This window comes from Mus caroli, chromosome 1 (assembly GCF_900094665.2).
Source record: "Mus caroli chromosome 1, CAROLI_EIJ_v1.1, whole genome shotgun sequence".
In the NCBI taxonomy this organism is placed as follows: Eukaryota; Metazoa; Chordata; class Mammalia; order Rodentia; family Muridae; genus Mus; species Mus caroli.
In genome coordinates this window covers 68,764,747-68,778,887 of record NC_034570.1, presented here as the reverse complement: position 1 = coordinate 68,778,887, position 14,141 = coordinate 68,764,747, and positions in this window count along the sequence as shown.

The window sequence follows — 14,141 nt, the reverse complement described above, 5'->3', positions numbered from 1 at the left end:
CCAGACCCCAAGGCCTTGGGAGAAGAAGGAAGAATCACTGAGCCCAAGGCAGATGGGGCAGGGAGCCCTCATCCAATACCTGCTTCATGAAAGGCCCAGGTTTCGAACTCCTTGAAGGGATGGGCTGTTAGCGCATCATGGGAGGAGACAGGAGAAGAGTTCTAACCACTGTCACACCCTACCCCATCCTGTTGGTCATATGTTGGTCATCAACATATGACTTCCTGGAGCAGGGTGGATTAGCAGGATGCAGATGGGTTTATGGAGGGCAGCTACAAAAGAGAGTCCTTGCTCTTTCTACTGGAGCCACTTTCAGACTAACACTGGTCCCTCTGGCGGTTGACCACTAGTGAGGAAGGGGGGTGCCTACGGTCATCAGGTTCGTTTGCTTGCTGGGACCATTGTCTTAGAGACTCGGCTTCCTCCCAAAGCTCCATTCCTCACTATAAAATGCTGGGGCTACAAGGTCTTTTAAGCCCCAGCATTTTATAGTTCCATTTTAAGCTTCCATTTCATCTTAAGAGACATCGGATTTTTTTTTTAACACTGACAAAATTGCCTTTAAAATAATTTCACTGGGCCGAGCTGTCTGAGGTGCTGGGCTCCTATCTCTCCACAGGATGTTTCTGCCCAATGGCTGTTCTTACCTACAAGTCTATGCACAAGCAGTGTGAGGGCCAGGGAATGAGACACAAAGGGTAGACAGGAAGGAAGACAGGGCACAGCTCCTGGATGGGAAGGGCAGGGGGTCTGGGGCCAGCAGGGGCAGAGGCTTGCTGCTCCAGGAACAGTAGCAGATAGGATATGGCTGCTCCTCAGTAGCCAGGACTTCTCAAGACTTTGGCCCAAGTCTCTGCTAGGACAATGTTTGTGTTCTTAGAGAACAGACCCAGTCCTGGAAGTTGAGCCCAGCAGGCCCCTGCAAGAGATCATGAACTCCATCTTTCACTCACCTGGTGAGGTGCCTGCTTGCACTTGTGCCTCAGGGTGAATGCTGTCTGGAAGAGGTAGAGGAAAGAGGAGACACAGATGCAGGGGACTGCCAACTTGACCTTGATCCTTCCTTCCCTAAAACTTTGCTGTCTGTAACTGCCTGATCTTACCCAATTCTGGAGCCTCACCTGCCAGCTCCCAGCTAGAGCAGCAGCCAGTCAGGAGCCACTGTAGGACCATAGGCGAAAGCTATTCACTTGAGGCGAGAGAGGATTAAAGATCTGATAGAAAGCACCAGCTGCAAAAACAGAATTCCTGCGAGCTTACAGCTGACCTTGCTCAACCTAATATTAGTCAGCCTCAAAGAAGAATGTTTGCAGAGACAGCCTGTCTCCCAAGATAGTCTGTCTCGACTGAGCAAACAATCTCAGCAAGGAGAAGCCACAGGTCCACACAGAGTCCCTGAAGCACCATCGACTCCCTCAGTCCCAAGCCCCTTCCTTCTCCACCTCTCTAAAAGGTCCCAGCTAGCTCGCACTTTGGCAGGACCTCCAACCTGTGGGAGAGTGTCTGCCTGTCTTTCACTGCCTGAGATAAACATTCTCTTCGCTTGAGGTCAGATGCTGGTCTCTTTCTGCCTTCTCACTCTTTACTCTGCACACAAAATCTAAGAAAATGTCCCCGAAGGAACCAACACCCTTCTGCTTGGGAAAAGCCCATCCCTGGTGTTGTCTGGCTGGCCAAGAGCCAGGAGTTATGGAGTCTTCTGTCAGACCCCACCACATGCACACACACACACATACACACACACACACACACACCCCGCCCTGGAGAAGCTGGGCTATTCAGAATGTGACAAGTTGCATATCTGCGTGACTCGGTGGGAGAGAAAAAGGTGACATCATGCAGGAAGGGACGTTTGAACTATCAAAAGGCAGATCTGCAGCCACACATGAGGTCCCGTGCCTGTAATCCCAGCACTTGGGAGGTTGAGGCTGAAGGAGCAACATGAGTTTGAGGCCAGCCTAATTACATAGTGAAACCCTGTCGCCTATTTAAGAAATCAAATGGAACCAAGCCATGGTTTGTCTGTCTTGAGTTCAATTGCTACTAATTAGCTGACAATGCAGTATGTGAGAAGCAAGAGACACTTTGGCATTTAAAAGCAGTTTATGACCCCATCCTTATGTGATTCGCAGCATACTCTGCAGCAGCATTCAAAAACTGCATTTAACTGCAATAAACACGGACACATTTTCTTTATATTCTCTCAGCAAGGCCATGAGACTCAATAGTCATCTCACGGGTAAGAAAATGTGAGTTTCCCAGGACCACAGAGTGTGTAAGAGCAGACTCAAATCCTGAGCAACCAGTCTCTGATGTTCTAGATGGCTCCTACAATGGGGACCACACACACACACACACACACACACACACACAGAGTCTCTGTTGTTGTTGTTGTTGAAACAGGGTCTCTAGCATTGACTGTCCTGGGACTCCCTATGTAGACCAGGCTGGCCTCGAACTCACAGACATCCACCTTGCCTTTGGCTCTCAAGCACTGGGACTAAAGGCATGTGCCACCATGCCCAGGGGAAGGAAGAACTGTAATCACGCCCTAGTTTTCTGGGATGAACCTGGTAGATTTCCCCAAGTACTAGTTCTTCCCACCCTTTCACTCTGCAGGACCGTTCTAGAAAGACATCACTTAAAAGAGCAGAGCTGGAAGATAAGCACATGTCCTGGTTCTGGTCCCAGAGAGATGGAATCCAGCGACCCGAAAGCCAGTTTTCCTGCCAAGATCACACGAATGAGTTCTCAGGCCCATGGGTGGTCCATGCTGCACATGCCCAGTAGACAGGGCAACTGGAAAGGAAATGAGTAACGGGACTGCAGAGTGGCACTGCCAGGCGGCCAGGGAGCAGGCCAGTGGTCTTGTCTCATTTCAACCAAGAGCCTTTGGTGTGTTACTGATATGTACTGAAGGACTGGGTTGAAAGCATCTCTTCTGTCGGCTACCTTTGTCTCCTAGGGACAGTCACAAAAAGAAAGGAGTTCTGGTGCCTTCCAGTGAGAATACTTATCAAGTGTAAGAGCCGTCATTTGGGCCCAGCCTTTCTTTTTGGATCTGCTCGCTTTTCTCTTCTTTGAATTCGGGCATTCCTCCTCGAAGAGTCCATTGACTGGCATGGCAGGGAACTTGAACCTTGAAAGACACACCACGACAAAGCCCTCTCAAAGCCCTGCAGTAGGCGATGGACTGGCTCTGTCTGTTTAAAGATGGAAGCAGGGGAAGAGAAGAGTTTGATATCGGCTAGGGGAGCAACAGGGCTTCAGTGGGGGCATGGCATAGTGGAGAACCTTCTGGAAAGGGAGGGGTGGTTCCGGTAGGCTCTGGATTTCCACCCAGAGCCAGGGCATTTCTGACTCTGCTAAGACTGTGGACATATGACTTCAGTTCTTCACATCCTCCCCAACACAGTAAAGTAGATATGGTCACCTTCCTGGGCAGGATTAAAGACAATATATGAAAAAAAAATCCCTGAAGGAAAATTCCTCATTCCCCCACTGGAGGGCTCCCCAGTTCCTGTCTCTCAGTCACTGATAAAGGTCTCTTCTGAGAAAATAAATACAGGCACTGGCTTTGGAGAGACTAGGGAAATCTGGAAATCAGCATCAGGGGTGCAGATTGAAAGTGTAGTTAAGCCTACCATGGTTGCATCTATGCTGAACACACAGACTTTTCCCTAAACCATACAGCATAACAACTATTCACATTGTATTATCTGTTATAAGCACCTAGAAATAATTTACATATAAAGTGAGAATGTGTAGAATTTAAGTACAGTTAAGTACAAATGCTAAGTCATTTCATACAAAGCTTTTAAACATGCTTGGACTTGGACAGCTTTATAGGGAGTCCTGATGTGTGTGTGTGTGTGTTGCTTCCTGTACCCAGTCTTTCCTTTGCTCCTTTCTGAAGATTCTGAGCATCTTGGGGCCCTGATAAAATACTATTAATTTGGTACCTCCAGCCATCTCTATAGAAGGAAAACTGGTGTCAGGCTGGGCGAGGGTGGAGCAGGTAGGTGGAGCAGGTAGGTGGGGCAGGGGGTCTTCTCTGCACAGACACACCCTCCTCTCAAGAGACCGCAGCTGGTTTACACAGCAGGCTCCCCCACAGTTATAGGCTTGAGAAAAGGCATTTGTATTTAGGCAGCCAGGAAGAGCAAGAGCAAGAACTCCCACAGTGAGAGGTTTGCAATTCAGCTGCTTAGGTGAAAGCCTAGGTAGGCCGTGTTCAGAGACTGCCAGAGTCTCTGTGTGGGAAATGGGTCTCCAGACCCATGCAGATCTGTTTAGGCCTAGTCTCCAGAGGATCTCGCTCTGTGTGTAATTTTTATTTGTTTTTAATTTTGTTATTGCTGTTGTTTTTAGGGAACTGATTTTTTTTTTTTTATTCAAAGAAGACTAGGCAATCATTAGTGGGTTTTAAAGGGATGATATGATGGGTGTTATATGAAGATACAGTGACACAGCCAGATGATGATGAAGCATAAACAGAATAAATAGGTAGACAGATAAGGGGTTCTGGGGTTAACACAGGGGGAACCTGCCAAATCCTGGTCAAGGATGGGAACAACGCAGCTGGAGAACCAGCGGGACTCTGCCCAGTCAGCCTGCTCCCCCCTCACCCCCACCCCCAACCCCACCCCCGCCACTCCTTTCAGAGAAATGGTCCCCAGACTTGTCGCCATGGCAGCCCGTCTCCTCAGCTTGGATTGGTTGCTGGGTCGCATCATTAGTCCTGTGACTGACCCTGTGATGGGAAACCGTTGCCATGGTTCTGTCAAGTATGCAAACAAACAGCTGCTGTTTTCCCGACTCCAGAAGCAAAAGCCAGAGTCCAGTGTATCCAGTGGGGAAATCCTGGGGAGAGTTGGAGAAGCCTGAGTTGTTTGACTTTGGGCTCCTCTGGCTGCTACTGGTAAGTGTTCTACATTTGATGGGAGAGGAGGGGAAAGAGGAAGAATCCTGCCTCTGTGTGCACCAAGTGAAAATGCCTGTTTCCTCAGTGGCTTAAGAGCTCTTTCTGCTTTTCCAAAGGACCCAGGTTCTGTTCTCAGAACCTACATAGCAGCTACCAACCATCTACAACTCCAGTTCCAGAAGATCCAACGCCCTCCTCTGGCCTCTGAGAGCAACAGACTTACACATAGTGCATAGACTTCCATGCGCAGGCAAAACACCAGTACACATACAATAAAAATACATCTTAAAAGAAGAAATTTCCTTGTTTGTTTTTGAGACAGACACTCTTGTAGCCCAGGCTGGCCCTGAGCTCTATTTATCCTGCTTCAGCCTCCCAAATGCCAGGATTCTAGGCCTGAGCCACCACAGCCAGCTTTCAAGGTAGCTCTTTCCAGATGTCTTTGGAGGCCGGATGGGTGAGTTCTCAGCCTGGTCAGAGTCTCTGAGGTAAGAGGCAAGAACAAAACACACATCAGGGCAGGGGCTTTGAAAGCAAATCGTGGCACTTTTTCCTTTCAGACCCTAGGTCACATTTGTTCTGCCTTCTGAGACCCACAGTCCCCTCTTGTCATTACTGTTCTCTGTAGGACCATCATACTGGCCCCACCCTTAACCATCTACCAAGGTAAATCTTCACCGAGGACTAGAAAGTGTTATATTTGGGAGCTATGAACAGTTGCCCCTAGGAAAGGAGAAGTCCAGCCATCAATGCTAAACCCAGTGAAATTCCAGCATGGTCTGTTGCTCAGAGCATATTGATACTCAGCCCATTTTGTCCTTAGAAACTGGAGAGTATAGCCATGTGCCCAGCCCACCTAGTCGAGAAATACAACAAAGCAAAGCTAAGACCCTCTTCTATGCAGATAGAATTAAAACACATTCTCACCCCCGATTCTTGCTTGTAAGGGTACAGCTAAAGGTAGCACACAGAAAGTCACATTTATGCACATGTGGTTCCTACCAGCTACACTGACTGCTAACACCCACCTTCTTCCTCTTCATCCATCCTCCTCTCTCTTATTCAGCATGCTTTAGAGAGCCGTGTGCTTCACTCTCTGGCCACTATGATGCAGCTGCCTTGGTTCCTGCCCCCAGGGCAACTGAAATCTCATCAAAGAAATTCAAAACACACAAGGTGTACATAAAATATATTAATTCAACAGGCATGGAGAACCTCTGCAGTGGAGTCCACAGTTGCTGCTCCATATGCCCTGGCCTGACTCTCAAGTCACCCGCGGTAACAAGTAGACTCTCAGTACCGGGCATGAGCTCCCCGTTTAAGCCTTGGGAACACTCCACTGCAGATTTTCTGGAATGCCAGACTCGCACACCCGTGTGTAGGCAGCCCCGAGGTGTCTAGGATTTAGCATCCTCTGGAGGGCAGGTGATCCTTAAGTGCTTAAAAGCCTGAGTGAGTGAAAAATATTCTAAATATTTCTCCTACGGTGGGCAAGCGTTTTTGTTTGTTTGTTTGTTTGTTTTGTTTTGTTTGTTTGTTTTGTTTTTTCAAGACAGGATTTCTCTGTGTAGCCCTGGCTACTCCAGGGCTGTGTAGTTCCTGGAACTCACTTTGTAGACCAGGCTGGCCTCGAACTCAGAAATCCACCTGCCTCTGCCTCCTGAGTGCTGGGATTAAAGGCGTGTACCACCACGCCCTGCAGTGGGCAAGGTTTTAAGACAAAGTCTCCCTCTGTAGCCCTGGTAGTCCTGGAACTTGTTATGTAAATCAAAATCACCTAAATCCACCTTAGTCTGCCTGCTGAGTGCGGGGATTAAGGTATGAATCACCACACCCAGCCATCAGCAGGATTGAGTCCCACCTGCACACAGCAGGGACCCTCACCAGTGTGCCCTGACTGCCTCCCAAGGTCCACAGTCCCCACAGCATTATTCTTCCTTTCCATCACTTGTCTTGCTTCACCGCCACCCAAAGCTTACTTCAGGATTCCTTTTGGAAGCTCAAGGAGATCTTGGATAAAACTCTTGCCATGAAAGCATGCCAGTGGGAGTTCAGGCCCACAAAAACAGTGGGGGTGGGGGTGCTTGTCTCTCTGTAATCCTAGTTCTTGGAGGTAAAGGGTGGACCCCTAGGGAAAGCTGGCTAGCTAGCCTAACCCAGACCACACAACTCCAGTTTTAAGAAGAGATCCTGCCTTAGTTAATAAAGTGGAAAGTGACTGAGTAAGGCACTCCACCTCCCTCCCTCTCTCTCTCTCTCTCTCTCTCTCTCTCTCTCTCTCTCCCTCCCTCTCTCTCTCTCTCTCTCTCTCTCTCTCTCTCTCTCTCTCTCTCTCTCTCTCTCACACACACACACACACACACACACACACACACACACACACACACACACACACACGTTGTAGCCATGGACTACAGGAGCTGACTCGTTGAGAGAGGGGAAGTGTATGCTGATAGGTTTTGGTGACTGCCTGGTTTATGTGGAGGGAGAAAGCAAGGAGCCTGACCTCACCTCAGAGAACTGTTGGCTGTGGGCATAACTGCGGTACTGGCAGAAGCAGGGGTGACTCCAATTTGGTAAAGGTTGTTCACTGCTAAGAACTGAGGCCAGAAGCAAACTCAGGAGCATGGCTCCAGTCACTCCTTTCTCTCTGCTGCTGTCTTGCTCACTTGTTAACTTCCTGTCACCCTAGTGGGTTGCTGTGCAAACAGATCAGAAAAATTAAAAACAAAAGAAACAGACAAATAAAACCGCAAAGGCCTTGGCTTTTGTTCCTGGAAGCGGTACACTTGATCGTTTATATCAACCTGCTTGCAGAAGACTCTCCTCCGCTTGTGTTGAATCTCATTGCTTGCCCAAGAATTAGGTTCGAATACAGACAGGTAGGTTACTTGGAGCCATTAATCCTAAAGCACAGTGTGGAGACCGGTCTGCAGCTTTCTTCTGCTCCTCACACCCATGGTCTTTCGTACTCTCATGACAAAGTTATAAAAACCACAAACTGGGGCTGGAGAGATGGCTCATTGGTTAAGAGCACTGAACTCTTCCAGAGGTTCTGAGTTCAATTCCCAGCAACCACATGGTGGCTCACAACCATCTGAAATGGGACCTGATGCTCTCTTCTGGTGTGTCTGGAGAAAGCTACAGTGTACTCATGTAAAAGAAATAAATAAAAATCTAAAAAGAAAAAAAAAAACCCACAAACTACAAAATCTTATCCAAGATACAAAGACACAACCTGCTCATAACTATTAAAGAAATGGAATTTGTCTTAAGCTAGCCTCCAGGCCAGATGGTTTCACTGGCACAGTCTAGCAAATATTTCAAGAAGAAATAAAATGACAGCTGAAAGATGGCTCAGTGACTGCAAGCATGAAGACCTGGGTTTGAGGCCCAGCGCCCACATAAGTCCTGGCACAGCTGCATGTGGCTGCAATACCACCATCAGAGGCCCAGGCAGGAAGATCCCAGGAACATACTGGCCAGCCACCTAGCTGGGATGGCAAGCTTCCCGCTCAATGAGAGACATCATCTGAAGACAATAGAGCGAAGAAGTAGAACAGGAAGACACCGATGACTTCGTCCAACCTCCAGGTGTAGGCATGGGTGTACACACCTTCACACTCACGAGCATGTATCACACCCACACATACAAAATAACAAAATAACAACAACAACAACCAAACATTTAAAAATAAGAAATGAAGCATCTTTACAGCATTTTCCACATCATTAGATGAAGTCAGCAGTGCCTTGATACCAAACCAGGAAACAGAGCTGAACCCAGAGGGGCATCATCCATGTACACAAACGCACACAAAGAGACTCTCAGCTTAGCGACTTTCTATTTCAATAGTTCGTCTCCATTTTTCCCTTCCAGAATTTATTGGTTCATGCTTTTATATTTTAATATAAAGAATCTTTTATTTACTCTTTGACTACTACATACACATAAACAATGTACTTACATCACACACACCCCAGCTCCCGAATCCCGGGAACCCCCACCTCTCCCTCCCTCTGTTCTTCTCTCTAGCTGCTTTTTCTGATGACTTTTCTGGCACAATCACTTAATGCCCGCAGCTTCACTTGAGGCCACTCCTTTACCTTGTCCCATGGCCTTTGCTGTTCTGTTTAAAACTCTTTTAATTGCCTTTAAGACTTGCTCTCAGACCCATGGATTACTTAGAAGTGGATTTTTGCTGTTGTTGTTGTTGTTTTGTTTTGTTTTGTTTTATTAGCTAAGTGTTTAGAGACTTCACTGCTATCGATTTTTTTCCCATGTTATGGCCATAGAACATTTTGTACAGTTTGTTTTGTAATAGAGGATAAGGATATATGTACTCACAGTTGTTGGGTAAGTGTGCTACAAATGCCAGTTAGCCACAGCTCCGAGATGGTGTGACTCAGTTCCTCTGTACCTGCTGCTATTGTGCCTCGTGCTTGCTCTTGACTTCTAAGAGGAGAACGTTACAGTCTACAGACACAATGGTGGTTTGTCTGCTGCTCTTTGGTACTGTTTGTTCTGTGTCGAATGTTTTGAGGCCCTGGCAGGAACATGCACATTAAAAGAGGATGCTCTCTTGATGAGTTGATTCTTTCTTAATAAGCAATACTCACCTGTATTCTGATTTTCTCTATGCTTAAAGTTAATTCGTCTCAAATTTAATATGAATGCCTTAGTTTGGTTCAGTTTTCTGTTAGCACGATGATCTCAGGTTTGCTAGCTTGAGCATTTCCTAATCACGTATGATGTTTTGCTTTGCTTTTTTGAGACAGGATTTCAAATGCTGGGATTCCAGGCCTACAGCACATGCCAGCTATGAGGTCCTGGAGATCAGACGCTCATGCTAGGTAAGCACTCCACCACGTGAGCTACTGCAGCAACTCCTCGGTTGTGTATCAGTTGCTTCGCTCACTGTAATGTCCAAGAAGCGACTTAAAGGTTTATTTGGCTTACAGTTTGAGGGTATACACATCACCACGGCAGAGAAGGCGTGGCAGCAGCAACCTGTGGCTGCTTACCCACATCTCGTTAGATCAGGAATCACTGTGAAGACAGAAAGTGAGCTCAGGCTATACAATCTCAGTGGTCAACCCTTCTACAGTGAGGCTCCATTTTCTAATCCTCCAATAACCTAAACAGCAGCACCAAGCCAGGTGTGGTAGTTCATGTCTTTAATCCCAGAACTTGAGAAGCAGAGGCAAGCAAATAGCTGTGAATTTGGAGCCAGCCTGGTCTACATTGTGAGTTCTGGACTAGCAAGAAAGGCATAGTGAGACACTATCTTTAAAAAAAAAAAGTAGCTGGGTGGTGGTGGCACAGGCCTTTAATCCCAGCACTCTGGAGGTAGAGGCAAGTAGATCTCTGAGTTTGAGGCTAGCCTGGTCTACAGATTTGATTTCCAGGACACAGAGAAACCCTGTCTTGAAAAACCAAAAGTAAATAAATAAATAAATATTATAAAATTTTTAAAAAGGAAGAAAGAAAAAGTAAAAAAGTAAAAAGAGTACCATTAGCTAGTGACCAAATATTCAAACATATGACTTAGCACTATATTTCATATTGAAGCCATTCAAGCCACAGTACTTTACTTTTTAAAGATTTTTTTCTTTTAATTATGTGAGTACAAACCTTCTGCCCACATGTCTGTATGTACACCATGTATATAAAATGCTTGCAGAGATCAGAAAAAGGCATTGGGTCCCCTGGAACTGGAGTTACAGGTGGTTGTGAGCCGCCATGTTGGAGCTAGAAATCAAAGTCCACCCTCTACAAGGGAGCATATGCTTTTACCCACTGAGCCATCTCTCATCACTTCTAAATGGAACCTGAGAAGAGCAAACAGAATGAGGAGAGAGAGCTCAGGAAATAAATCCAGAGAGGTCCTTGTCGGGGACAGTAAAGGGTACAAGAAAGCACTGGGGACCTCCGAGGAAAGGATGGTCTGATGGTACAAACAGTTTCACGACTGTGCTAGCATTGTTGGAAAAGCCGCAGCCAAGGCTAGTGTGGAAAGGATAGATCTGTTAGAAGGCTTGTTCACAGCCTGAAGATAACCGAGGTGGTTTGGAGGTTCAGTGTGCAGCAGCTGAGTGCTGCACACTTTACTTAAAGCATTCTCAACTCAGGGGAGGAGACCCAGATCCTCCTGAGTCCAAGGAAATTGCTTCTGACTTCTGTCACCATGGTGGATGCACTGCCTCTGCCTGGATGGGTTGCCGGGGAAACGTTAACTGCACTGAATGACTGATTCCCACAACGATAACCGGTTGTCATGGTGCTATGACGTATGCTAACAAGAGCCTGCTGGGTTCCAGTTTCTCTTCTCACTCTGCACAGGAAACCAGGGAGGGTGAGAAGACCCGAGTGTGGGAGGCAAGCTATCAGCCATGCTGAGTCACTGTGCCTCAACTTGTCCAAATCAATACTGTTGTACAGCCCTCTTTGGAGTGGGGTGGGAGAAGCGGGACCCAGCACAAATGCACACAGATTCCAACCCCAGGTTCCACCCATTTTAAAGCTTCTTTAACAGTTTTTCTTCTCTGAGCACACTCTATTGCAAACTAAGGCTTCTCTGCCCTTGCTACCCTCTACGAATCAGTCAGAAGGTAACTTGCTACTAGATTTCTTAAAAAGGACTTTTTGTGAAACTGTTATTTGAGCCTAAGAGGCTCTGAAGTGAAATTCATAATAAGATCAGTGCACGGGGGGGGGGGGGGGGGGGGGAGGAGGATCAGAGGGGAGGACATGGACACACAGTGACTACTTGGTACAGATGGAGACCAGGTTTCCAAGTATTTCCTTCTTCCAGGTAACACTCCTAACAAGAATGCAGGATAAGGAAGGACCAGTAGACCGTAGACTTCTCTTACCTGCTGCCCACAGTCATGTGATAGAATACTTTTCCTTCTCCCCATGGATTAGAAAGTTCGCACACACACACACACACACACACACACACACACACACACACAAACTGAGCTCCAGGGTCAGTAGGCTTGAGATCCCACAGTCTTCTAGAAACATCGCTCAGCAGCAGAATCCCCATCTAACAAACAGCAAAAAGAAAGAGTATCCATGCTTACTTACAAACATCTCTCTATTTTGATACAGAGTTTCATGGCCTGGGACTTGCTACATTGACTAGGTTTGTCTTAAACTCACAGAGAGCACCTACCTGTAGGCTTAGATTTTTCAAAACCTACTTTAATTATGGTTCTTTAATGCTTCACCCTCCCTTCTAGCCCACCACCCACCAGAGGCAGGGGAAAAGAAAGGTTAATAGGAACTGGGGGTCCTGGACTTGTTTAGAAATAGTTCTTTGGGAAGATTCCAATCTTTGTTGTCAGCAGCCCAGTCCTCTAGCAAAACACCAAACACAAATAGCAGCAGCAATCACCTAACATGAATCAGTAGCAGTGTCTCAATACAGAAGAAATTGCAATGCTCGAAGATCTGGCCAAAAGCAGCCAGAATACCAGCAGAAGTTCTTTGGTGTCTTTCTCTCTATAAAGCTACTACAAGAGAAGATCAGCAAGGTGATGTAAGACCCCCGAAACTGGGGAGACCTCCGCTCAAGTCCTGGGATGAGCTGGCCGGCACTCCAATGACTCGAGAGAAAACCACACCTGATGCAAACTGCATGAGGCTTTATTGTCAGCTAGCTGAGGACAAACTCCTTTCTCGCTAGCAGGGCACAGGAGTTTGAGCCTTAACAGTAACAGTAGGGGGCTTTTAACAGCTAGCTGAGGAATTGGGAGGAGTTGGGAGGAGTCGGGAGGCTACAGCTCTTCTCTGTGGAATCTATTTCCGTGTCCTTGGCACAGGAAGCCAAGCAAATGCCTGGCTAGGTCTCTCCACAATCATCGCATCTCTGGCTGTAAGGCACAGAAACAAAAAGGTTTTTTGCTGGCTATAGAGAACAAAGAGCTTCTTTCTGGCTGTATTTTTAGAGATCAGGGAAAACAAGCTTGGGAAACGTCTGAGGGGCTTTACCTTTCAGGGAGAAACGCTTTAAGTTGGGGTCTCACAGTGAACCAAAGCAAAAACATAGTCTGTTGTCTGTTGGGTTACACTTAAGACTTTTCCCAAACATCACACACCTCTCAAGAGTACACTTCAGCCAAACATTACATGCCCTTGATCCAGGCAGCTTCCAGAAAAACACTGTGTGTCTGTTCTCAGCAAAACATTCTCTCATAAGACAGTTTCCAGAAAAACATCACATGACACAGCTGAGTCTCCAACTGTTTTAGTTAGGATTTTACTGCTGTGAGCAGACACCATAACCAAGTCAAGTCTTATAAAGGACAACATTTAATTGGGGCTGGCTTACATATTCAGAGGTTCAGTCCATTATCATCAAGGGAGGAACATGACATCATCCAGGCAGGCATGGTGCAGGAGGAACTGAGAGTTCCACATCTTCATCTGAAGGTTGCTAACAGAATAATGACTTCCAGGCTGCTAGGATGAGGACCTTAAAGCCCACACCCACAGTGACACACCTGCTCCAACAGGGCCACACCTTCTAATAGAGCCATTCCCTGGTCTGAGCATATACAAAGCATTACACCAACAAGGGCTGTCACTGGACCTCCTTTCCCACAGTCTCTTCTCCATTTTGTCCCTGCAGTTCTTTTAGACAGGAACAATTCTGGGTCGGAGTTTTTGACTGTGGGATGGCAACCCCATCACTCCACTTGATTCCCTGTCTTTCTACTGGAGGTAGACTCTACTACAAGTTCCCTCTCTCTACTGTAGGACATTTCATCTAAGATCCCTCCTTTTGAGTCCTGAGAGTCTCTTATTGGTTTTTCAAGATAGGATTTCTCTGTGTACCTTTGTCTGGCCCAGAACTCACTCTGTAGACCAGGCTGGCCTCAAACTCAGAGATCTGCCTGTCTCTACCTTCTGAGTACCTGGATTAAAAGTGTGTGCTACTAGGGCAGCTGGAGAGATGCTCAGTGGTTAAAAGCACTGACTGCTCTACCAAAGGTCCTGAATTCAATTCCTAGCAACCACATGGTGGCTCACAACCATCTGTAATGGGGTCTGATGCCCTCTTCTGGTGTGTCTGAAGACAGTGACAGTGTACTTATACACACAAAAATAAGTAAATCAGCCGGGCGTGGTGGCGCACGCCTTTAATCCCAGCACTCGGGAGGCAGAGGCAGGCGGATTTCTGAGTTCGAGGCCAGCCTGGTCTACAGA